A 26,633-nucleotide genomic window follows, 5' to 3' on the forward strand; every position below is an offset into this window, starting at 1 on the left:
CGCGAGGGGGGCTGTAATGAGGCAGCGCCCCCCTGCCTGTGTGGATCCAAACCCTTATCGACTACCGCCGTCCATATTGAATATATAAACTATTTCAAAACTAGCACTGGGGGGGGTGGGGGGGGGGGGTTATTATCTCCTTCACGGCACTGAAGGTAACTGGCCTGTGCTGAGAGGAGAGAGAGAGAGAGAGAGAGAGAGAGAGAGAGAGAGAGAGACAGAGACAGAGACAGAGACAGAGACAGAGACAGAGACAGAGAGAGAGAGAGAGAGAGAGAGAGAGAGAGAGAGAGAGAGAGAGAGAGGAGAGATTGATATGAAGGCCACATTGTTGCTCAGCTGATAGAGTTCTGCCCTTCCCTTCCTGATGACTTGTCGTACAGAACTTGCAAGTCGCTTTGGATAAAAGCGTTCAGCTAAATGAGCTAAATGAGAGAGAGGTACTGGCTGTGCTCTGCACAAAGAGGCGTTTCAAATCAGTCAATGTATGAGGCTACAGCGTTAGCTTCCACTTTTACATGGTTCTCGTGTGGGTTGTCTGTGGGTTTCATACATTAACACATTGAGTGCCAGCCACGAGAACTCTCCGTGATTTCATGCCATGCGTTGAGTGCCAGGGACGAGAAATCTCGTTATTTAATCGTTATTGTTTTTATTAGCGATATATCCATTCATTTTTCATCAATCTAGCCTCACGTTATCATTGGGACTGTCTATGAGCTCGAACAGGGAAAATACCGCCCCCTATCGTCTCCCGGATGGTAATGCACCCATTGGATTGGACTCAATGGAAATGCATGAAAAAAAATAAAAAAAAATGGAATCCACATTTTACTTCTCAGGCATGTAACCGGAGACGATTGGATTAATTGTGGACACTCAGAGCAGCGTGGATTATCTGTTTCGAGTACCTAACGTTGGATCAATACACGCAATCGATATTTGGAATGGCGATCAGGAATTGGAATAATCTTTTTGCAGAACATCTGATGTGAGGTAAGGAATCTATGTTACCAGTCTTGGGGTAATCAGATGTATTTTTCACATATATCTCAACGTGTCTGTGTGTGTGTGTGGTGTGTGTGTGCGTGTATGACGTTAGCGCCTGACCAGGTCATAGATAATCGATTTTCAGCCCGCTTCTCTAGCGTGCATAAGTACAACATATACTATCGATAATCTAGCGTTTATTTGAAAACGATTCATAAATCAGCCGGAAAATGACAACGTGTCACCTTCCCACCTCTTGCAGAGACAAGTCGCATTTCTTTCCTCTCTCCTAGGCCTTCAAGGCCGTTCCTACCGCCGCCTCTACTGCTCCATGGAGCCCGACACTGCTATGCTCTGCTTCGTGCCGGTGGCCGGACTATACTCAAATCAACTCTAAATGGATCTAATCAGTGGATTGCATATTTTCTTCAAGAAGCAGAATAAGGCAAACCCTCTCTGCCTATTGGGACATCATAATCGGGTTACCAACTTGAAGACGTGGTCATTTTTGGATTATCGAAGCTTTTGGACTGCAATAAGAAGATTTTGGATCTGTTTACCGAGCACAGGACCTACCAAAATGAACTGATAAGAGACTTGGACACTTGGACTAATAATGCATTCAGTCATTTGGACGAGTTGTTAAAACTCACTCCACTCAAATCAATAGAGTTATATTCCACTCTATTCAAATCAAATTTAAAGGGACGTGGCTGGGATAAATTGTGCCAGTCAGTCAGCCAAAACAAATTCCTGGACCAAGGTCGAACCGAGAGCTCTGGAGTCGAAGGCCCTCTGGGAGATAAGAGTGGCGAGCGGCTTCCCACACCCCCAATCCCTAGTCCCACCCCCCCCCCCCCCCCCCCCCACCCCTTCCTCTGCATTGCCGCTGCACTGTCGGCTGCCTCGTGTGAGGGAGACCTCCCCCACCCAGGACTTGGCTTGTGCACTCCCCCCCACCTCCCCCCCCCTCCCACTCCCCCCCCCCCCCCTACAGCCCTGTAACAACCCCAACCCACTCCCCCCTCCTTCCGTAAATGGCGCTGCCTATGACGGCTGCCAGTCTGTTTGCGGTGGTGAATATGCATATGTTTGTCTCAAGGCTCTGTACCATTATTACTATCTAAAATGTAATAATTGTGGAATATTACTGTAATGAGGTGTATGTGTATGATCCAAGCGTCCTATGATCCTCATAGGAGCATAACAGAAAAAAGCATTCCATGTGAAGGTATTCTGTATCTTTGCATGTCAACTAATAAAGAAACTTGAAACTTGAAACTTGAGTAAAGAGCTATTATCACGGAATCTTTATTTTTTTCTAGTAATTTCCAAAAACTTCAGTTTTTCAAAATGGTATAAAACGGAAATGTACAGATGAAAAAACAATCTGTTTCATACATGTTGACTGCAAGCAAGTCATTGATAAGCGACGGGCGTATTAGACACATAGACATAATATAGAATATAGAAATAGCTCCGCGAAAATCATGAAATATCGGATAATCTGTCCAAAAAGACTGGCATTCAAGCGATAAATCGTGCACACCCTGCTGGCACTCAAAGTGTTAAAGGTGCTGTAAGTGTTGTTTATTTTGTCTACATGTTCAAATAATAGCTCTACGTTCTGACAGACATCACTGATATAGAGTGTCTGGTCAGTAACATGGGTCTCTCAGTCCCTCCACTCTGCAGTAAACAGCCATCACTGATATAGAGTGTCTGGTCAGTAACATGGGTCTCTCAGTCCCTCCACTCTGCAGTAAACAGCCATCACTGATATAGAGTGTCTGGTCAGTAACATGGGTCTCCCAGTCCCTCCACTCTACAGTAAACAGCCATCACTGATATAGAGTGTCTGGTCAGTAACATGGGTCTCCCAGTCCCTCCACTCTGCAGTAAACAGTCATCACTGATACAGAGTGTCTGGTCAGTAACATGAGTCTCTCAGTCCCTCCACTCTGCAGTAAACAGCCATCACTGATATAGAGTGTCTGGTCAGTAACATGGGTCTCCCAGTCCCTCCACTCTGCAGTAAACAGTCATCACTGATATAGAGTGTCTGGTCAGTAACATGGGTCTCCCAGTCCCTCCACTCTGCAGTAAACAGCCATCACTGATATATCGTGTCTGGTCAGTAACATGGGTCTCCCAGTCCCTCCACTCTGCAGTAAACAGCCATCACTGATATATAGTGTCTGGTCAGTAACATGGGTCTCCCAGTCCCTCCACTCTGCAGTAAACAGCCATCAATGATATAGAGTGTCTGGTCAGTAACATGGGTCTCCCAGTCCCTCCACTCTGCAGTAAACAGTCATCACTGATATAGAGTGTCTGGTCAGTAACATGGGTCTCCCAGTCCCTCCACTCTGCAGTAAACAGCCATCACTGATATAGAGTGTCTGGTCAGTAACATGGGTCTCCCAGTCCCTCCACTCTGCAGTAAACAGTCATCACTGATATAGAGTGTCTGGTCAGTAACATGGGTCTCTCAGTCCCTCCGCTCTGCAGTAAACAGCCATCACTGATATAGAGTGTCTGGTCAGTAACATGGGTCTCCCAGTCCCTCCACTCTGCAGTAAACAGCCATCACTGATATAGAGTGTCTGGTCAGTAACATGGGTCTCCCAGTCCCTCCACTCTGCAGTAAACAGCCATCACGGATATAGTGTCTGGTCAGTAACATGGGTCTCCCAGTCCCTCCTCTCTGCAGTAAACAGACATCACTGATATAGAGTGTCTGGTCAGTAACATGGGTCTCTCAGTCCCTCCACTCTGCAGTAAACAGCCATCAATGATATAGAGTGTCTGGTCAGTAACATGGGTCTCTCAGTCCCTCCGCTCTGCAGTAAACAGCCATCACTGATATAGAGTGTCTGGTCAGTAACATGGGTCTCCCAGTCCCTCCACTCTGCAGTAAACAGCCATCACTGATATAGAGTGTCTGGTCAGTAACATGGGTCTCCCAGTCCCTCCACTCTGCAGTAAACAGCCATCACGGATATAGTGTCTGGTCAGTAACATGGGTCTCCCAGTCCCTCCACTCTGCAGTAAACAGCCATCACTGATACAGAGTGTCTGGTCAGTAACATGGGTCTCCCAGTCCCTCCACTCTGCAGTAAACAGCCATCACTGATATAGTGTCTGGTCAGTAACATGGGTCTCCCAGTCCCTCCACTCTGCAGTAAACAGCCATCACTGATATAGAGTGTCTGGTCAGTAACATGGGTCTCTCAGTCCCTCCACTCTGCAGTAAACAGTCATCACTGATATAGAGTGTCTGGTCAGTAACATGGGTCTCTCAGTCCCTCCACTCTGCAGTAAACAGTCATCACTGATATAGAGTGTCTGGTCAGTAACATGGGTCTCTCAGTCCCTCCACTCTGCAGTAAACAGTCATCACTGATATAGAGTGTCTGGTCAGTAACATGGGTCTCTCAGTCCCTCCACTCTGCAGTAAACAGTCATCACTGATATAGTGTGTCTGGTCAGTAACACAGGTCTCCCAGTCCCTCCACTCTGCAGTAAACAGCCATCACTGATATATAGTGTCTGGTCAGTAACATGGGTCTCCCAGTCCCTCCACTCTGCAGTAAACAGCCATCACTGATATAGTGTCTTTGATCCAATCCAATGTAAATCTAATATTTATCACATGAAATGATTGTTAAATGTATTAAAAAAAAAAATAAAAAAAATCCATTCCAATGAAAGCTGAATGATAAATATGTGAAGTCAAAAATCTATTTTTTCGCTCTTGCGTAGCCGCATCTGTGTCGACAGTCTTCTGCGGGGGGGATTTTCCGTTAGTCATTAGAGTCAGTTTCCCCGGTTGTTATGCCCCCCCCCCCCCCGGCGAAGGCCTCCAGGGTGTGTGACGTCTCGCCCCAAAAACAGCTCTGAGTCACGGAGCAGAATGTCAAGACAAAGGTTACCGGGCCTCATTACTGCCACGGTGAGACAGAACCCAGGAGAGAACAGAACACACTCCGCTGCCCCCGCCTCACCGCCCGCTGCCCCCCCCCCCCGCCTCACCGCCCGCTGCCCCCCCCGCCCGCCCCACCTCACCGCCCGCTGCCCCGCCCCACCTCACCGCCCGCTGCCCGCTGACCTCCCTCCGTCGGGGCAAAGCGGGCGGTGTCTCCCGCCCCGACGTGTCTGTGTCATGTCCACATCAAATCCGTCACCAAGTCTGCCTTGTACCACCTCAAAAACATCTCCCGTCTCCGACCCCCACTCTCAGACTCTGTGGCAGAGACCCTGATCCACTCACTCATCACCTCCCGGTGGGACTACTGTAACCAGGTACTGTAACTGAGTCCTGTTCGGGGGACCCAGCGACGCCCTGGACAGGCTCCAGTATGTTCACAACTCAGCTGTAACTTCTCCCTGCGTTTCATAACAACTAGTTCGCGGAGTGCACTGCAACGTCCGTGTTGGAAACAAAAAAGAGGAAGGTAGAGTGTGACCATGTCCGGCGTCATATAGCAGGACGCGGGGGCGTGGCCTGGTCAGGTGCACGGAGTGCAATTGTTTGTTCGTGAGCACAGTAGGTGCTAGGAGATAAGAGATATCTCATAATGGCAAAGAGCGAGACGCTCAGCCAGTATGATAATATAACCAGAGAGAGAGAGACGGCACAAGAGAGAGTGTCAACACACGGTGATGTTGCCATCAGGGGGTAAAGACCGGCAGCCCGCTGAGCGGAGACGCGGAGAGAAGCCGAGTACGGATGATGCTACTCTCACACAGTACATCCTCTTATTGAAATTCATAACCACACAGTGCGCTATTAGCCGCTTCATTACCAATGAGAATAGATAATAATGGAGACGGCTTTCGTCTGAATAGGGGTTGAAAGGAGAGGACAATTAGATTAGATTTCATGTGGCCTCGCTGTCTGCGTACAGAGACAAGGCTCCAATCCTATCATGATCTATCTATTCGGTCAAATGAGCTCCTTCTACAGTTAAGTGGGAGTTCAGACGTTCTTCACGACGGCGTGACAAACGTCTCACTCGAGAAGAAGGGCCGCGGGCGCTCAGACGCACAGAGACACAAACGAGTGTGACGGAGCCCGAAACAGTCGTATGTTTACGCATCATTTTTTAATACCAGACGAGCAGCAAACGGGATGCTGTTGAATGTGAATGAATGAATGAATGAAAACTTTATTAAACAGATTGCAGAATGGGTACAATACAGTACGGCTCAATACACACAATAGTTAAGGGGATGCAGACCTGAGAAAGACTTTCGTCTTGTTTACATCAGGGTCCCCCGTTTTCAATTCATATAGATGTTCCTTTGATGCAGTCAGAGCTGCATTCTCCCACTATGCTGCCTTTTTATGGAATACGCTGCAAGTGAAACTTTGTCTAGAGGCACTTCCTGCTGTGAATGCTTTTAAAGGTACGTAACGACTAGCCCTTTATGAAACATGTAACTGTTTTACCTGATGCTATTGCTGATCTGATTATGCTTCTTGCCACTGTACAAATGGCCTTCTGTGTTTGTATTTGATTTGTATGTTTTTTGTTTAATGCCCTTGTTTTTATGTTGAAACTTGTTGTGTGCCGTGTTGGTCAGGACTCCCTGGAAGAAGAGATCTTGTATCTCAATGGGACATTCCTGGATAAATAAAGGATAAATAAAATAAAAATTTAATCTCGGCTACGCCAGTCACCTTTTTCTTCTACAAGGAGAGAGTGGTTTACAGACTGGAGTAAAACATGTAGTCGTCAGCATAGCGTGCAACTTACTGGTTAATTAGCAGCCAGTGTCAACCTAATCCTGTGGCATATAGTGCTAACAATATCTTCAAAGGGGTTCAGAGTATAATGTGGGTATATATGCCCCGAGGTGTGTGTGTGTGTGTGTGTGTGTGTGTGTGTGTGTGTGTGTGTGGTGTGTGTGGTGTGTGTAGGTGTGTGTGTAGGTGTGTAGGTGTGTAGGTGTGTAGGTGTGTAGGTGTGTGTGTGTGTGTGTGTGTGTGTGTGTGTGTGTGTGTGTGTGTGTGTGTTACCTCTTGGTAGGTGTCGGCGCCCCAGAAGACATGAGCACAGTGTCGTTCATGTTGTCGGCCACTGGCTTCGGCTGACTAGAAGATAAGATTAAAGGTCTTTAATGCGACCCTCTCTGCGCCGCCCCCTATCTCCCTGTCTCCGGCTGTCCCTGAGCGATGACCGGAGTGTTGAATGTCCCGTGACTAAGACGGGGAGGATGCGACCCTCTCTGCGCCGCCTCTGTGCCTCAAATAGATCCGCTATCAGCTCTATCTTTAATCTTTCAAAATGTTCAGTTGCTATTGCATGCACTCGTCTGTGTTTCACCACACACATGAGTGCATGCTTACCAACTGTCCGTCTGCAACACTACTATCACCGACATCTAAGAAGGGAGATCCCCCCTTGAACGGCCCTTCTAAGGTTTCTCTCCTCCACACTGCCTGTGGAGCTTTTTTTCCTTACCTTCGCGTGGGGTATGTCTGGGAGTGTTGCATTCTTTCATTTATTTGCATTTATTTTAAATTTGTTGGACCTTATGGTGTTCTTGTTCTGTTCTTGACTTATTGTTATGTTTTCTTCTTGACTTGTTTAAAGAAGACCTGTACGGCCCATGGGGACATTAACGTGTGTTGTCGGGCCTTATAAATAAATTTGATTTGATTTGATTTGTGGGACACCCCCTTGTGGGACACCCCCCTGTGGGACCCCCCCCTGCCGGACCCCCCCCTGTGGGACACCCCCCTGTGGGACCCCCCCCTGCCGGACACCCCCCTGTGGGACACCCCCCTGTGGGACACCCCCCTGCCGGACACCCCCCTGTGGGACACCTCCCTGTGGGACACCCCCCTGCCGGACACCCCCCTGTGGGACACCCCCCTGCCGGACACCCCCCTGTGGGACACCCCCCTGCCGGACACCCCCCTGTGGGACACCCACCTCTCTGTTCACCTTTCTGATCACCTCTCTGTTCACCTCTCTGTTCACCTCTCTGTTCACCACCTCTCTGTTCACCCACCTCTCTGTTCACCTCTCTGTTCACCTCTCTGTTCACCACCTCTCTGTTCACCCACCTCTCTGTTCACCTCTCTGATCACCTCTCTGTTCACCTCTCTGTTCACCTCTCTGTTCACCTCTCTGTTCACCACCTCTCTGTTCACCACCTCTCTGTTCACCTCTCTGATCACCTCTCTGTTCACCACCTCTCTGTTCACCTCTCTGATCACCACCTCTCTGTTCACCACCTCTCTGTTCACCACCTCTCTGTTCACCTCTGTTCACCACCTCTCTGTTCACCACCTCTCTGTTCACCACCTCTCTGTTCACCACCTCTCTGTTCACCACCTCTCTGTTCACCTCTCTGTTCACCACCTCTCTGTTCACCACCTCTCTGTTCACCACCTCTCTGTTCACCACCTCTCTGTTCACCACCTCTCTGTTCACCTCTCTGTTCACCTCTCTGTTCACCACCTCTCTGTTCACCACCTCTCTGTTCACCACCTCTCTGTTCACCTCTCTGTTCACCACCTCTCTGTTCACCACCTCTCTGTTCACCTCTCTGTTCACCTCTCTGTTCACCTCTCTGTTCACCACCTCTCTGTTCACCTCTCTGTTCACCTCTCTGTTCAGTAATGATAACAGACTGTATACTGTATTCACAGTAATGATAACAGACTGTATACTGTATTCACAGTAATGATAACAGACTGTATACTGTATTCACAGTAATGATAACAGACTGTATACTGTATTCACAGTAATGATAACAGACTGTATACTGTATTCACAGTAATGATAACAGACTGTATACTGTATTCACAGTAATGATAACAGACTGTATACTGTATGTACAGTAATGATAACATACTGTATACTGTATTCACAGTAATGATAACAGACTGTATACTGTATTCACAGTAATGATAACAGACTGTATACTGTATGTACAGTAATGATAACAGACTGTATACTGTATTCACAGTAATGATAACAGACTGTATACTGTATGTACAGTAATGATAACAGACTGTATACTGTATGTACAGTAATGATAACAGACTGTATACTGTATTCACAGTAATGATAACAGACTGTATACTGTATGTACAGTAATGATAACAGACTGTATACTGTATTCACAGTAATGATAACAGACTGTATACTGTATGTACAGTAATGATAACAGACTGTATACTGTATTCACAGTAATGATAACAGACTGTATACTGTATGTACAGTAATGATAACAGACTGTATACTGTATGTACAGTAATGATAACAGACTGTATACTGTATTCACAGTAATGATAACAGACTGTATACTGTATGTACAGTAATGATAACAGACTGTATATTGTATGTACAGTAATGATAACAGACTGTATACTGTATGTACAGTAATGATAACAGACTGTATATTGTATGTACAGTAATGATAACAGACTGTATACTGTATGTACAGTTGTCCATGCAGTTGTTCGGAGGGTCAGCGTTTTCTTTTGTTGTTGTTGTTGTTGTTGTTGGTCTAATTATTCATTGTGACATAAATATGAAACTCCCAGAGGACTTGGTTGATGAACTCAAAGGAAGCCACACATCTTCTGATGCTCTTTCATGAGTAACTCATCCGTCCCCTATTATTGTGGTCTCCATCTTAATTGCACAACACAGTGGTTCCGTCAAGACTGATTTGATAGTTGAAACTGGGGTAAAAAAAGGGGGTAATTCTTGCGCCCTGGTGCCATATCTGCCACGAGCCAGACGCACACTTCCGATCAAAATCACAAACCCAATTAAAACGAAAAAGCCACTATCTCTCCGTTCCAACTGAAATCAATACCACAAACACATGCGCCAGCCTAAACTTTCCTTCCTCCTCGCATCATCATCATCATCATCACCACCACCGGCATAAATCAAATGTATCTGTACGGCCCGACAACACGTTAATGTCCCCGTGGGCCGGACACGTCTTCTTTAAGGCCCGACAACACGTTAATGTCCCCATGGGGCCGGACTCGTCTTCTTTAAACAAGTCAAGAAGAAACATCACAATAAGTCAAGAACAAAAGTCCAGAACATTTAAAATAAATGCAAAATAAATGCAACACTCCCAGACCATACCCCACGCGACGGTAAGGAAAAACTCACTAAAACCTAACGATAGAAACAAATGCACCACAGGCAGTGTGGAGGAGAGAACCCTCTCTCGAGGTGATGAGCGCAGGAGACGGCCGGGGAGCCTTACCTCTGTGGGGACGAGGGAACCCCCTGCTGGCCGGCGGGAGACATGCAGCGCCTGATGCTGCTCTGATGCTGCTGCTGAGCGACTGAGCGGAGCATCTCTCTGTGTTACTACAGTACTGCTGTCTCCAAGGAGACTCGGAGTCACGTGACCTGGTGACGACGTGCTCGCTCTGTCTCTCTCTCTATCTCTCTCTCATCTCTCTATCTCCCTCTCTCTCTCTCTCATCTCTCTCTCCCTCTCTTTCTCTCTCTCCTATCTCTCCTCTCTCTCTATCTCTCTTTCTCTCTCTCCATCTCTATATTATCTCACACCCCCTCTCTCTCTCCATTTCTCACCCTCTTTCTCTCTCTCTCTCTCTATTCTCTCACCCCCCTCTCTCTATATATATATCCCGTCACCTCTCTCTCTCTCTCCTCTCTCTCTCTCAATTTCTCTTTCTCTCTCTCTCCATTTCTCACCCTCTTTCTCTCTCTCTCATACCCTCTTTCTCTCTCTCTCTCTATTCTCTCACCCCCCTCTCTCTATATATATATCCCGTCACCTCTCTCTCTTTCTCTCCTCTCTCTCAATCTCTCTTTCTCTCTCTATCCATTTCTCACCCTCTTTCGCTCTGTCTCTCATACCCTCTTTCTCTCTCTCTCTCTATTTTCTCACCCCCCTCCCTCTATATATATATATATTCCCTCACCCTGTCACCCCCCCTCTCTCTATTCTCTCACCCTCTCTCTCTCTCGCTCGCTCAGAGTGTTGGCTCTTCTTTCCATCTCTCTAACACATGAATATGTGCACACATACACACACACACACACACATACACACACACACACATACATACACACTCGCATTCAAATGCAATTAGGGAAATGCCATTTGCTGAAAAATAACTCAATGGCCACCTCCAAACAGCCCTCCTCACCTAAACGTCCTCCTCATCTTCTATGGAGCGTCGGGAGGGAAAACACACAACTGCCCTCTAAATAATTACATTTACATATCGCCTCTTCCTCGCCTGCTGGGGGGGGGGGGGTTACATCACGGGGCATCTCACGTCCTCTTTGTAAATATAATCATCAAACGCTTTGGAGAGTCGACTGAAGAGTAACTCCTGTGAGGAAGAGTGAGGAAGGAGGTTTTTATTATGAAAGGCTTTCAGACAACAGTCTGTTTATCTGGATGCTCCTTCAGGGAGTTCAACCCATGACACGTGCGTGTTGTGTGTGTGTGTGTGTGTGTGTGTGTGTGTGCGTGTGTGTCTGTGTGTGTGTGTGTGTGCGTGTGTGTCTGTCTGTCTGTCTGTCTGTCTGTCTGTGTGTGTGTGTGTGTGTCTGTGTGTGTGTCTGTCTGTCTGTCTGTCTGTCTGTCTGTCTGTCTGTCTGTCTGTCTGTGTGTGTGTGTGTGTGTGTCTGTGTGTGTGTGTGTATGTGTGTGCATGTGTGTGCGTGTGTCTGTGTGTGTCTGTGTGTGTGTGTGTGCGTGTGTGTGCGTGCACGTGTATGTGTATGTGTGTGCATGTGTCTGTGTGTGTCTGTGTGTGTGTGTGTGTGTGTGTGTGTGTGTGTGTGTGTGTGTGTGTGTGTATGTGTGTGTGTGTGTGTGTGTGTGTGTGTGTGTGTGTGTGTGTGTATGTGTGTGTGTGTGTGTGTGTGTGTGTGTGTGTATGTGTGTGTGTGTGTGTGTACTCTACGGATTAGGCGTCTTCTCTCATTAACATCATGTCAGCTGCTCAGTGACTCAACGGAACGATGAAATGTTGATAAACGCCACTCAAGCAGATGAAAGAGAACCCGCCCCCCCCGGTCCCCCACGGCGACGGGACACAAGACCCGCCTCCCTCTCAGACACACAAGTCACCCCCCAGGGGAGACATTATCTCCGGGGGGGTCAAACATTTTAGGTACTTCAAAAAAAAGATCAAAAGTCTGCGGTGCGCTCAGCCTCGCGCTGCCTCGCGTGTGTGCAGCGAATGACACCCCCTACCCCCCCCCCCCCCCCCTCCCTCCCCCCGCACGGCGCCTTGGCAGAGAGGCACATGGGTAAAAAATGTCCGGGCTCCGACAGTGTTCCGTTCACTTCACAGACCTGCTCTGCCTCGTTCTATTTCCGACGACGCTGGATGCACCACTGCATTCTGTCAGCATCATGGCTAAAAATAATAATGACAAGATGAAGTGTCTTCCTCCTCCTCCTCCTCTCCTCTCCTCTTCCTTCTCCTCCCTCTCCAGCTCCTCCTCCTCCCCCTCTCCTCTTCCTCCTCCTCCTCCTCCCCCTCTCCTCTTCCTCCTCCTCCCTCTCCAGCTCCTCCTCCTCCCCTTCCTCCTCCTCCTCTTGCTCCCCCTCCTCCTCCTCCTCTTCCTCCTCCTCCTCCTCTTCTTCCTCCTCCTCACCCTCATTCTCCTCCTCCTCCTCCCCTTCCTCCTCTTCCTCTTCTTCCTCCTCCTCCTCCTCTTCTTCCTCCTCCTCCTCTTCTTCCTCCTCCTCACCCTCATTCTCCTCCTCCTCCTCCCCTTCCTCCTCCTCCTCCTCCTCCGCCCTCCTCCTCCCCCTCCCCCTCCTCCTCCTCCTCCTCCGCCTCCTCCTCCTCCTCCTCCATCCCTCCTCCCCCTCCTCCTCCTCCTCCCCTCCTCCCCCCCCCCCCCCTCCTCCTCCTCCCTCCCCCCCCCCCTCCTCCCCCCCTCCTCCTCCTCCCGATTGACTTCCTGGCTCTTTTCTCCGTCGATACCGGGGCCATAAAAATCTGACTGATCGCCGGTGCTGTAAAAATATAATTATTACACGGCTGTTTTTCCATTTTAATGGCATCGACTGGGAGCGACTGGGAGACACGCCCCCCCAGAGGGTGACACAGGCGTGTACGTGTAGAGAGGACACGCCCCCCAGAGGGTGACACAGGCGTGTGCGGTGTAGAGAGACTAGAATTGATTAGAATTATAATATCAAACGCGCGGCGACGACACACCGAGACCGTATGTACAATTTATATTCTGCATTAATGCAAAGTATGATTAGGTGTGTCTCTGGGCCTGGCGGGCCGACAGCACTCCGGTACATGAAAGGTGTCGGCTGATGCGGTGAAGTCTGGGGGGCAGGGAGCCCCCCCACCCCCCAACAAGTACCATATTGATCATCGCATAAAAACACAATTTAAATATGTTGGCTTGTTCTTTAAGACACTGTGTTCCACATTCAGCCCCTTCTCACCTTATATAACATCTCTATTTGAACCTCACTTAAACCACTGCAACATCATTATGGGGTGGAACACGTTTTCCCAGTTACATACAAAAAATAACTACAGTCAATACAAAACAAAGTTACACGCGCCATATCACGGTCTGACTACAGAGACCCCTACTGGACCTTTATTTAGTAACCTTGGACTCTTAAAGCTCGCAGAACTGAACGTAATATATGAAAATGCTGCTATCATGCAGTGGTGGCCGGTGTGAACTACATTTGGGTGGTCGTGATCATCTGACCAAGCTGACCAAGCGAATACTGACGTTACCAACATTAAGTCGAGTTAATTGATTCATACTACACTAGTACACGTATAGATCATCAATCCAATAATGAACACATATATATAGGCCTATCTTGTCATTTTAAACAAGTTACCATTCATTCATTCAGCCATTATGCAATACCCACAGCGAAATTAACACGCTGTGTTGAGAGAGCGAGAGAGAGAGAGAGAGAGAGAGAGCGAAAGAGAGACAGAGAGAGAGAGAGATGAGAGAGAGAGAGAGAGAGATGAGAGAGAGAGAGAGAGAGAGTGAGACGGACCGCATTAACTCATTAACTCATTTCAACTGTGTTTAGTTGAAACGTGGTCCAGCCGGAGGGCTTGATAAAGTGTATAATGTCCACTGTCCCACAGTCCCAGACTGTTGTTGTCGATGTATATCCACTGTCCAGAGTGACTGCATCACAACACAACAGCATCGAGTAACTAACTAACTAACTTCCTAACCAGAAACTGGCGTCGGCCAATCAGAGAGAGTGTCTCCGAGAAATGCGGCTACGGAAAATACTGGCGTCGGCCAATCAGAGAGCGTCTCCGAGAAATGCGGCTACGGAAAGTCTCGACGCTGCTTGCTTAGATGATAATAGATCGCTTGGAAAAGCGCCCGGCTTCCATCATAATACATCATATTTCAACGCACAGCGCGTTACGCACTGATTGGCTGCGACGGATACAGCGATGAAACCAGTGCACGCCCACTGTAAGCGCTATTGCGTCTAGCCCGAGAGAAATGCGGGCTACGGAAAGGAGTCACTTCCTGTTGTTAATGAAAACAATTATTTATATTTGATATATTAACGTTATATTGTGCATTGGAAACACAAACATACTTAAAATGAGTAAATATTATTCATTTTAAACATGTTTATTTTATTTATAGGGCCCCTATCGACCAGCCGCCACTGCTATCATGTATCAAGTAGTGCACAGGACCAACCACAGAGCTGCCCTGCACGCACATTACACCAGAAAGAAACATCTAATCATGGGGAAAAAGGAAAGGTGTAATGTACCAGTCTGAGGTGTACTGGGCAGAGGGGTCCACAGATATGGAACGAGCTCGACGACTCCATAAAAAATGTCCCAGCACGTCTCCCTCTTTAAAAGAAATGTAAAAAAGAAACTCGTCTTTATATAACCGATGATTGTTTACAGAAAATTACACTCCTCTCCGCCGATCCATGCCAACTGGTATAATTGTACCGTGTCTGTACGGTGTTATGTTCTATATATAATATGTCTTGGGAGTGAAATAGTTAATTGTGTGAGACAGGATCTTAAATAATCTCGGGAATACTTATATAACCTCTCCTCCCTGAGACACGAACACGGCATCCTGTATAGAACGTACAGATGTCTCGCTGAAGGCTTCAGATGAAAGGCTCACACAGGCTTTTATGTTTCCAGACGAGAAACGTACAAAAAATGAAACAGGTATAGCTGGACGCTCCCACACTCTGGAGGCAGGAAGAGATCCCCGGCTACAGAAGGCAAACGTCGGGGCTTTCAGTGTCGTGATGAGGGACCCCTCTCTGTCCTCTCTGTCTCTCTGCTCTCTCTCTCTCCTCTCTCTCCTCTCTGTCCTCTCTGTCTCTCTGCTCTCTCTCTCTCCTCTCTGTCCTCTGTCCTCTCTCTCCTCTCTGTCCTCTCTCTCCTCTCTGCTCTCTCTCTCTCCTCTCTGTCCTCTCTGTCCTCTCTCTCCTCTCTGTCCTCTCTGTCCTCTCTCTCCTCTCTGTACTCTCTCTCCTCTCTGCTCTCTCTCTCTCCTCTCTGTCCTCTCTGTCCTCTCTCTCTCTCCTCTCTGTCCTCTCTCTCCTCTCTCTCCTCTCTGTCCTCTCTCTCCTCTCTGTCCTCTCTGTCCTCTCTGTCCTCTCTCTCTCTCTCTCTCTCCTCTCTGTCCTCTCTGTCCTCTCTCTCCTCTCTCTCCTCTCTGCCCTCTCTGTCCTCTCTCCTCTCTGTCCTCTCTCTCTCCTCTCTCTCCTCTCTGCCCTCTCTGTCCTCTCTCTCCTCTCTGTCCTCTCTGTCCTCTCTCTCCTCTCTCTCTCTCTGCCCTCTCTGTCCTCTCTCCTCTCTGTCCTCTCTCTCCTCTCTCTCTCCTCTCTCTCCTCTCTCTCCTCTCTGCCCTCTCTGTCCTCTCTGTCCTCTCTCCTCTGTCCTCTCTGTCCTCTCTGTCCTCCCTCTCCTCTCTGTCCTCTCTGTCCTCTCTCTCCTCTGTCCTCTCTGTCCTCCCTCTCCTCCCTCTCCTCTCTGTCCTCTCTGTCCTCTCTGTCCTCTCTCTCCTCTCTGTCTCTCCTCTCTGTCCTCTCTGTCCTCTCTCTCCTCTCTGTCCTCTCTGTCCTCTCTCTCCTCTCTGTCCTCTCTGTCCTCTCTGTCCTCTCTCTCCTCTCTGTCTCTCCTCTCTGCCCTCTCTGTCCTCTCTCTCCTCTCTGTCCTCTCTCTCCTCTCTCTCCTCTCTGTCCTCTCTGTCCTCTCTCTCTCCTCTCTGTCCTCTCTGTCCTCTCTCTCCTCTCTGCCCTCTCTGCCCTCTCTCTCCTCTCTGTCCTCTCTCTCCTCTCTGTCCTCTCTGCCCTCTCTCTGCCCTCTCTGCCCTGGTCAATGTGTCCCCCTCAATATAGAGAAGAGGTCAATGTGTCCTAATAGCTAATATGAAAGACAGAACCCCCTCCCCAAAGTATATATCCAACACAGAACGCCTGAGAGCCTCACTGCATTACAGTATATTCCATTATATTTGTGTCAGCGGGTTCCTGAATGTTGTCTCTTCCTTTACATAAATAAACACATTTCCACCATGAATAGATGCAGAAAAGGCACAAATTGGTGCAGAAAAGTAAACCAGCATGCAGGAAATGAAGTGTTTGACGCTCAAAATGTCCAGGGGGGTGGGACCTCCAGGGGGGTGCCCATGTACATGTCAAAATACTTCCCAAAGGTCAGTGAATACCACAACCACTACACCAGAGGAAGCTCAACAAATCATGTTAAACCCAGATTCGGCTCAAACAAGGGACTAAACACGTTTCGCAATTATGCCACAACAATGTGGAACGCCCTACCCAAAGCTGTAAAGGAATGTGAATCCCTGCCCACATTCAAAACCGCCCTTAAAGAGCACCTACGGGAGGCTGCAATTCGAAACTGGCCACCGTAAATGCCCAAAACCCCCACCACCTCCTAATAGACAGTCTCCTCCCCACCGCATGTATATATTCCCTCCCCGCCGTATGTATATTTCCACCCCCTCCTAATGTACAGTCCCCTCCCCATCATATGCATATACTCTGTCAGGATCTATGGGTAACAGTACTGTATATTTGAATACCGCCTATGTCACAAATGTATCAGTACTAAATACCTATATGTCCCTATGCCATAAATGTCATGTATGTTGTGTATGTCATAAATGTCTATATGAATTGAAAATGGGGGACCCTGATGGAAACAAGACAAACGTCTTTCTCTGGTCTGCATCCCCTTAACAATTGTATGTATTGAGCCGTACTGTATTGTACCCATTCTGCAATCTGTTAAATAAAGTTTTCATTCATTCATTCATTCATTCATTCCAGGGGGGTGGGACCTCCAGGGGGGTGGGACCAAGTGTCCGTTGTCCGCCCCAATGTTGAAACCAAACCTACGCTCCTTGACTGCAAGTATGTTGGCTGTTCAGAGGAGGAGAAGGAAGAGGAGGAGGAGGTAGAGGAGGAGGGGGAGGTAGAGGAGGGGGAGGTAGAGAAGGTAGAGGAGGGGGAGGTAGAGGAGGAGGAGGTAGAGGAGGAGGGGGAGGAGTAGGTAGAGGTAGAGGAGGGGGAGGAGTAGGAGGAGGAGGAGGAGGGGGAGATAGAGGAGGAGGAGGAGGGGGAGGTAGAGGAGGAGGGGGAGGTAGAGGAGGGGGAGGAGTAGGAGGAGGAGGAGGAGGAGGAGGAGGAGGGGGAGGGGGAGGAGGAGGAGCAGGAGGAGGGGGAGGTAGAGGAGGAGGGGGAGGTAGAGGAGGAGGGGGAGGATGAGGATGAGGAGGAGGTAGAGGAGGGGGAGGAGGTAGAGGAGGAGGAGGAGGGGGAGGGGGAGGAGGAGGAGCAGGAGGAAGAGGAGGAGGAGGAGGAGGAGGTAGAGGAGGGGGAGGAGGTAGAGGAGGAGGAGGAGGGGGAGGGGGAGGAGGAGGAGCAGGAGGAAGAGGAGCAGGAGGAAGAGCTGGAGGAGGAGGAGGGGGAAGAGGAGGAGGAAGAGGAGGAGGAGCTGGAGGAGGAGGGGAAGGAGGAGGGGAAGGAGGAGGAGGAGGAGGAAGAGGAGGGGGAGGAGGAGGAAGAGGAGGAGCTGGAGGAGGTAGAGGAGGAGGAAGAGGTGGGGGAGGAGCAGGAGCAGGAGGAGGAAGAGGTGGGGGAGGAGGAGGAGGGGGAGGAGGAAGAGGTGGGGGAGGAGGAGGAAGAGGAGGAGCTGGAGGAGGAGGAGGAAGGGGAAGAGGAGGGGGAGGTAGAGGAGGATGAGCTGGAGGGGGGAGAGGGAGAAGGAGGAGGGGGAGGAGGAGGGTCTCTGTCTTGAAGGCTGAATGGTTTATCTGTTTATTGTAATGCAACACGGCCGGGTCACGTCTTCATATTTACCAACGCAGTTTCTCATTCAAGTGCCATCGACGCAAAATCCTGCCGCTTCATCAAACTCAAAGATAATTACAATTCCAGACACTTTCATTCGTGCTTGAAAATAAATTGCCTCTTCTTTCGAAAACGATTAGCCAACAGAAAAGGCCTCGTGATTTGTCTATTTATTCAGAAGGACATTTCTCCGTTTATGTGGAAGTGTTAGACCTCAGGTGAATACATGCTTGTTAAGTGTCCTCTGGTGAAGTACGAGCCCAGCCCGCCTGGACCATCGCTGGGTTTAGAAACACACACCGTTATCAGATTAGATGATTACTGTAATCATCATCATAGCTACCTACCTCATCCTATAGTCTACCCATATGCCTCTGTATGATAGCATGTACAATAATGCTGTATATACTGTGTATATATATATTTATTCTTACCGTATATATATCTATCCACATCTGTTTGTAAATACCTGCATATAATCCTTGTTACATATCTGTAGATACTATATCTGTACATGTCCCTTACCTACTCTTACTAGTTACACTGCTGGCCAGTAGGACTTACTACCACAGTGTCTTTATACTTGTATCACTACATGTTAATACTATAACTCTACATACATCTGATTAGCACTATTACTCAGTAGTACTCATTTATATATGTTATACCCCGTTTAATCACCTGTACATTGTATATTGCACTTTACTGTTACATTTGCACGCTAGTTGGATGCCAAACTTATTTTCGTTGTACTGTACTTGTGCTGTATGATGACAATACATTTGAATCTAATCTAATCTTATAATCTGAGCAATAAATCAGAATTGAGCATAGTGTGAACAGAACCATAGCGGTCCCAAGGGACAGCAGTCGCCTCCATTAGACCCTGAGAGTCAACGACCACAAACCCTGTCACCCTTGAAGTGCCATCTGTGAGAGAAGCATGAGAACGCACTTTACCCATCGCCATCTCTCAGGCTCTGGAGGTGAAAACACCCCGAGCTTACTGCCGTCTCTATATATAGTCCAAATAAAAGTGCAGCTGAGCGATACAGTAAAGCTTCATGGTTTTCATGCCAAACACAGGACCCGGAGGGGTCGGATCTACAATACGAGGCCTAGAACTGCACCCTGAGAGAGGGAACTGCACCCTGAGAGAGGGAACTGCACCCTGAGAGAGAGAACTGCACCCTGAGAGAGAGAACTGCACCCTGAGAGAGGGAACTGCACCCTGAGAGAGAGAACTGCGCCCTGAGAGAGAGAACTGCACCCTGAGAGAGGGAACTGCACCCTGAGAGAGAGAACTGCACCCTGAGAGAGAGAACTGCACCCTGAGAGAGAGAACTGCACCCTGAGAGAGAGAACTGCACCCTGAGAGAGGGAACTGCACCCTGAGAGAGAGAACTGCACCCTGAGAGAGGGAACTGCACCCTGAGAGAGGGAACTGCACCCTGAGAGAGAGAACTGCGCTCTGAGAGAGAGAACTGCACCCTGAGAGAGAGAACTGCACCCTGAGAGAGGGAACTGCACCCTGAGAGAGGGAACTGCACCCTGAGAGAGGGAACTGCACCCTGAGAGAGAGAACTGCACCCTGAGAGAGAGAGAACTGCACCCTGAGAGAGGGAACTGCACCCTGAGAGAGAGAGAACTGCACCCTGAGAGAGAGAACTGCACCCTGAGAGAGGGAACTGCACCCTGAGAGAGGGAACTGCACCCTGAGAGAGAGAACTGCACCCTGAGAGAGAGAGAACTGCACCCTGAGAGAGGGAACTGCACCCTGAGAGAGAGAACTGCACCCTGAGAGAGAGAACTGCACCCTGAGAGAGAGAACTGCACCCTGAGAGAGAGAACTGCACCCTGAGAGAGGGAACTGCACCCTGAGAGAGGGAACTGCACCCTGAGAGAGGGAACTGCACCCTGAGAGAGAGAACTGCACCCTGAGAGAGAGAACTGCACCCTGAGAGAGAGAACTGCACCCTGAGAGAGGGAACTGCACCCTGAGAGAGAGAACTGCACCCTGAGAGAGAGAACTGCACCCTGAGAGAGGGAACTGCACCCTGAGAGAGGGAACTGCACCCTGAGAGAGGGAACTGCACCCTGAGAGAGGGAACTGCACCCTGAGAGAGAGAACTGCACCTTGAGAGAGAGAACTGCACCCTGAGAGAGGGAACTGCACCCTGAGAGAGGGAACTGCACCCTGAGAGAGGGAACTGCACCCTGAGAGAGAGAACTGCACCCTGAGAGAGGGAACTGCGCCCTGAGAGAGAGAACTGCGCCCTGAGAGAGGGAACTGCGCCCTGAGAGAGAGAACTGCACCCTGAAAGAGGGAACTGCACCCTGAGAGAGGGAACTGCACCCTGAGAGAGGGAACTGCACCCTGAGAGAGAGAACTGCACCCTGAGAGAGGGAACTGCACCCTGAGAGAGAGAACTGCACCCTGAGAGAGGGAACTGCACCCTGAGAGAGAGAACTGCACCCTGAGAGAGAGAACTGCACCCTGAGAGAGGGAACTGCACCCTGAGAGAGGGAACTGCGCCCTGAGAGAGAGAACTGCACCCTGAGAGAGGGAACTGCACCCTGAGAGAGGGAACTGCACCCTGAGAGAGAGAACTGCACCCTGAGAGAGAGAACTGCACCCTGAGAGAGGGAACTGCACCCTGAGAGAGGGAACTGCACCCTGAGAGAGGGACCTGCACCCTGAGAGAGGGAACTGCACCCTGAGAGAGGGAACTGCACCCTGAGAGAGAGAACTGCACCCTGAGAGAGGGAACTGCACCCTGAGAGAGGGAACTGCACCCTGAGAGAGGGAACTGCACCCTGAGAGAGAGAACTGCACCCTGAGAGAGGGAACTGCACCCTGAGAGAGAGAACTGCACCCTGAGAGAGGGAACTGCACCCTGAGAGAGAGAACTGCACCCTGAGAGAGGGAACTGCACCCTGAGAGAGAGAACTGCACCATGAGAGAGGGAACTGCACCCTGAGAGAGAGAACTGCACCCTGAGAGAGAGAACTGCACCCTGAGAGAGGGAACTGAGAGAGGGAACTGCGCCCTGAGAGAGGGAACTGCACCCTGAGAGAGAGAACTGCACCCTGAGAGAGAGAACTGCACCCTGAGAGAGGGAACTGCACCCTGAGAGAGGGAACTGCACCCTGAGAGAGGGAACTGCACCCTGAGAGAGGGAACTGCACCCTGAGAGAGAGAACTGCACCCTGAGAGAGGGAACTGCACCCTGAGAGAGAGAACTGCACCCTGAGAGAGGGAACTGCACCCTGAGAGAGAACTGCACCCTGAGAGAGAGAACTGCACCCTGAGAGAGAGAACTGCACCCTGAGAGAGAGAACTGCACCCTGAGAGAGGGAACTGCACCCTGAGAGAGAGAACTGCACCCTGAGAGAGGGAACTGCACCCTGAGAGAGAGAACTGCACCCTGAGAGAGAGAACTGCACCCTGAGAGAGGGAACTGCACCCTGAGAGAGGGAACTGCACCCTGAGAGAGAGAACTGCACCCTGAGAGAGGGAACTGCACCCTGAGAGAGAGAACTGCACCCTGAGAGAGGGAACTGCACCCTGAGAGAGAGAACTGCACCCTGAGAGAGGGAACTGCACCCTGAGAGAGGGAACTGCGGTGGTATCACCGACGACCGCAGCAAGCCTAGGGCCGGCTCAACTAGGCTCACCTAGCCTTGTTACAGTAAGATTTTGTATCCTATGCCTCACATTCACCCATGTACTGTATGTATGATGTAGGGCTGACCTCGACTAGTCGAATCGATCGAAAAAGGAGCCGTAGTCGACTGCCAATCTCTCAGTTGAATGCAATTTATTTATTTTTTTGATCATTCCATTTGGGCTGTGGGGGGTGCTTAATGTCTGATTGGGCTGTGGGGGGTGCTTAACATCTGATTTAAGTTAAATCAGACATTAAGCACCCCCCACAGCCCAAATGGAATAATCCAAAATAAGAAAAAAGTCAACTATCCACAAATGTTGGCCAATCAAAGTCGACTATACAGATCCTTAGTCAGGGACAGGCCTAGTGTGATGACAATACAATTTAATCTAATCTAATCTAATTATTGCTGCCGAGCTTCACGTCCTTTAAAGAAAGGATCATATCCTAGAAAAGGGAGTTATTACAATAAACTATATATAATTGTATAATAATGGTTTTCATGCCCAGACAACAGACTTTAAGACCCAGAGGGCCGGCCTACAGCAGCGGCTGTCCCTAACGCATATTCTTTAATCCCAGCCCAAGAGTGCTTCCGCGTTTTCCCTGATTGGCCGCGACAACGCCTAGCACGGCCCGCGGCAGAGAGGCAGAGGCGCATAGGTTGCCGTGGCATTATGCAGCCGTAATCCCCCCTGTTTTAACATCGACTGTTAGCTCAACTCGTTCGCCGCCTTGCTGTGGAGCCTGCGGTGCGTTGGTGACAAGTTCGAATCACTTCAATTTTAATTTTAATTTTTTTTACGTTTAATTAATTTATCATCTCTCTATATAAACGTGCATTCTTTCGCCGGTTAAGTTTAGGCATTCTTTCGGAGTTGGTTAAGGTTAGGGTTTGTCGCAGAGCATGGCGATAGAATGCCTGTCTTTCTTTCGCCGGAGCAGCAGCCTATTTCCGCTCTGCCGCGGTCACATGGGCGTCGTGGCCAATCAGAGAAACGCGAAGCACTCTTGGGCTGGGATTAATATAGACGCGTCCCTAACCGACCCGCTGCCTCGCCGCAGTGAGAGTTTGTCTCCTAGAACAGGGAGTCGTGCGTCTGGTAAACAGGATAAACTACGTCGCTTCAAGGAACGGAAAATCCCCCGTGTTTGTGTCAAACAACCGTCAACATCTCGGCCCCGCTAACACGATTATATCCACGTAGAAGGAACGGCGCCCAGGACTCTTGGTTCCAAGGAGAAACCTTCTGGGACTACAGCCCCGTTACTAGATCCTCCCCAACTCTCCAAGTACTTGATATTCAGGAGGTCTCACTTGTCTAAACCAATCACGCGGAGAGAGACGTAATCTTTAGATAGTTTCCGCCACAAAAAAAAAACGTTGGCTTTAATCGATATGAATCTACTTACGTAATGTGATTTCATGCTACGTGGACGATACTGTCTAATCCAATCACCTGGGGGGGTGGGGGGGGGGGGGTGTACGGAAGGACAGTTTGTGTTTCCCTCGCAGTTCTAATGAATTGTAAATTCATGTAAATGTTAGCTCGGTCTTGAAAAAGGCATAACTTCGGGCGTTACAGCAGCGCAGACAAAAGTCTTCCCGTCAGCGTCAGCGCTCTGAGGAGTCGTGTGGAGACGTGTGGTGTTGACGTGTGGTGTTGACGTGTGGTGTTGACGTGTGGTGTTGACGTGTGGTGTTGACGTGTGGTGTTGACGTGCGTAAAGGCGGGAGGTCACGCCTGATTGCGTCGATACATTCTGTATAACGGAGCAGCCTGGAGGTGAGCAGCTGTGGAGGAGGAGCTGGATGTGAGGAGGAGGAGGAGCTGGATGTGAGGAGGAGGAGCTGGATGTGAGGAGGAGGAGGAGCTGGATGTGAGGAGGAGGAGCTGGATGTGAGGAGGAGGAGGAGCTGGATGTGAGGAGGAGGAGCTGGATGTGAGGAGGAGGAGGAGCTGGATGTGAGGAGGAGGAGCTGGATGTGAGGAGGAGGAGCTGGATGTGAGGAGGAGGAGGAGCTGGATGTGAGGAGGAGGAGCTGGATGTGAGGAGGAGGAGCTGGATGTGAGGAGGAGGAGGAGCTGGATGTGAGGAGGAGGAGCTGGATGTGAGGAGGAGGAGGAGCTGGATGTGAGGAGGAGGAGCTGGATGTGAGGAGGAGGAGGAGCTGGATGTGAGGAGGAGGAGCTGGATGTGAGGAGGAGGAGCTGGATGTGAGGAGGAGGAGGAGCTGGATGTGAGGAGGAGGAGCTGGATGTGAGGAGGAGGAGCTGGATGTGAGGAGGAGGAGCTGGATGTGAGGAGGAGGAGGAGCTGGATGTGAGGAGGAGGAGGAGGAGCTGGATGTGAGGAGGAGGAGCTGGATGTGAGGAGGAGGAGGAGCTGGATGTGAGGAGGAGGAGGAGCTGGATGTGAGGAGGAGGAGGAGCTGGATGTGAGGAGGAGGAGGAGCTGGATGTGAGGAGGAGGAGGAGCTGGATGTGAGGAGGAGGAGCAGGGTTCTGGGTCGCAATGAGAGGAGGGGAGAGGGGGGGCCGTTGGAAATGTCCGAACTTTCCGATTGGAAATATTGTGTATTTTTTCCCCATTATACGATGAAATACATCTACTTTAACTTATTCCCCGCCAACAACGCGTTTACTCGTTTTTCGGGCGCCAATCGCTGAACGCCAACAACGAGTATACTCGTTATTTGATTGTTTTTCCTTTTATTCGATATTTTTATTCATTATTCATCCAGGGACCTTGGTGTTACCATAGAGCAGTGGTTCCCAAACTGTGGTGCGCGAGCGCCCTCTAGGTGGTGCGTGACATGAAAAGGCTAATAATGGTGGTAAAAAAAATTATTTTATTTTTATTTTTACAATAAAATTTCATACAAATCTTAGTCAAACCTTTAGTATTATGGATATTAAACATGCTGGCAGAGTACATGCATCCATGTTGTCGTGAACATTTTAATTAAATAAGGAAATTCCCTATCCATAGTCGCCGTGGGAAGAGATAAAATAAAAAATAAAATCTGTGCACGGAGACCAGCAACCATTTCTTCTAACAGAAACCCATTGGGGGGTGCGTCAGCTAGGTCGGGAGGTGACAGGGGGTGCACGGCCAAAAAAGTTTGGGAACCGCTGCCATAAAGAATGAGTCTGAGGTCGCCAAAGTGCAATACCGGCCGCATCCAGCTAGACGGCGGTATCGAGCACCCTTTGTAACCTTGTATCTTGGCCTGTGGAACGGCCAAATGTCTCCGGTTAAATGTTTCCTTGTCGGGCGAGGCGGGCGGTTCTCCTGGTTCCGTTGAAGCGCGTCAAATATCCCCGATCCATATGTTGTGGTGGGTTATGCCGTGGACCAAATGGACATTGGATGTACCAGATGGCGATCAAACAATTGGAATATTATTTTTGGAATACTCCCGATCACAGGTAAGGACGATCTGACGTACATTTTTGCTTGATCCTGCAATGCTTTTATACCGATCGGGCTGATAAGCGTTTTATTTTTTTTACTTACATTTTTATTGACATTTATAAAACACTTAGACAATACTTAAAATTACATGATCAAACACATAACAATACATTAACATGGGTCCTTTGAATTCCTATGATGTATGGCTGCGTTCAGCAGCCCAGACCCCCATAAGAGGGACCCCCCCTCCCGCCATCCACCGCGAGAAATAGGACTCCCCCACATCCCAGGTCCACCACGCGCGGAGCCGAGCACCCAGAGCCCCCACCCGCCCCCGCCCGACCGCCAGGCCCCCGAGAACCCCAAGCCCAGGCCCGCAGAAGGCCAGAGCACCACGCCTCAATGGCCCCCAGACCCCCGGTGACCAGACCGTCCAGGCCACGGCGGCCGAGGGCCCCAAGGAGCCCCACCCCACCCGTACCGACCCCACAACACGCAAGGTCCCCCTCTCCCGGGTCGAACCGCCGGAACGATGGTCTCCCCCCCCAACATTCCCCCCCACTGAACAAAGCCCGCCCACTTCTGTATCTCCCATGTCATTGATATCACCATATACATTTATAGCAAACGCTATTCTAACATGACTTACAAAATTAAAATTAAAACAAAATAGGCCATATAATTAGCACTTCCCAGTTTTGCCCCCGTTGGTGGGTTGGAGGGGAATCAGCTCTCCTAGGGAGAGCCCCCCCCCCCCCCCCCCCTAGTGACGGAGTTATCCCCAATGGAGATTCTCCCAAGCCCCTATTATTGTCAATTTCTTTTTTGAATTTTTGTCCTTCACAGATGATCATGTGCACATTCAAAGCTACTGCTATTCTAACATAACATAAGAAAAAAGACAACATTTGGTGCTCCCATGGTGTTAGAGGATCTTGGGCCAGTGGACTAACAACGATGAGAAAATATTGAGAGAAAAATAAATAATAATAATAAAGCGAACCAAGCGCTGTGGATATATCTCGGTGGCGGAATTGATTATGGAAATCGTACAACTTCTCAACTGAAATGTAAATGAGACCGAGGGGCTTAAGGGCGGCGAGGGTTTAAGACATAATGCATTTCCTCTGTAATGACTTCCAGACGCCTCGACGCCGGAGAACAAGATTTACACCAGGCAGCGGG

General features: G+C 49.5%; 1 pseudogene across 1 annotated transcript in view; it reads right to left on the reverse strand.

Moving 5' to 3' along the window:
* The window catches only part of LOC311225105 (dystrobrevin beta-like), a 107,375-nt pseudogene that overhangs the window by 42,018 nt on the left and 38,724 nt on the right, over positions 1 to 26,633 (reverse strand). The window contains exons 9-10 of the transcript in view: positions 7,016 to 7,090; positions 5,079 to 5,148 (exon numbers count right to left, since the gene is read on the reverse strand). The product of the transcript in view is annotated as a dystrobrevin beta-like (transcript). The remainder of the gene's footprint in view (positions 1 to 5,078; positions 5,149 to 7,015; positions 7,091 to 26,633) is intronic.

The sequence above is a fragment of the Notolepis coatsorum genome (genome assembly GCF_963971535.1).
Source record: "Notolepis coatsorum genome assembly, chromosome: 3".
Classification (NCBI taxonomy): Eukaryota; Metazoa; Chordata; class Actinopteri; order Aulopiformes; family Paralepididae; genus Notolepis; species Notolepis coatsorum.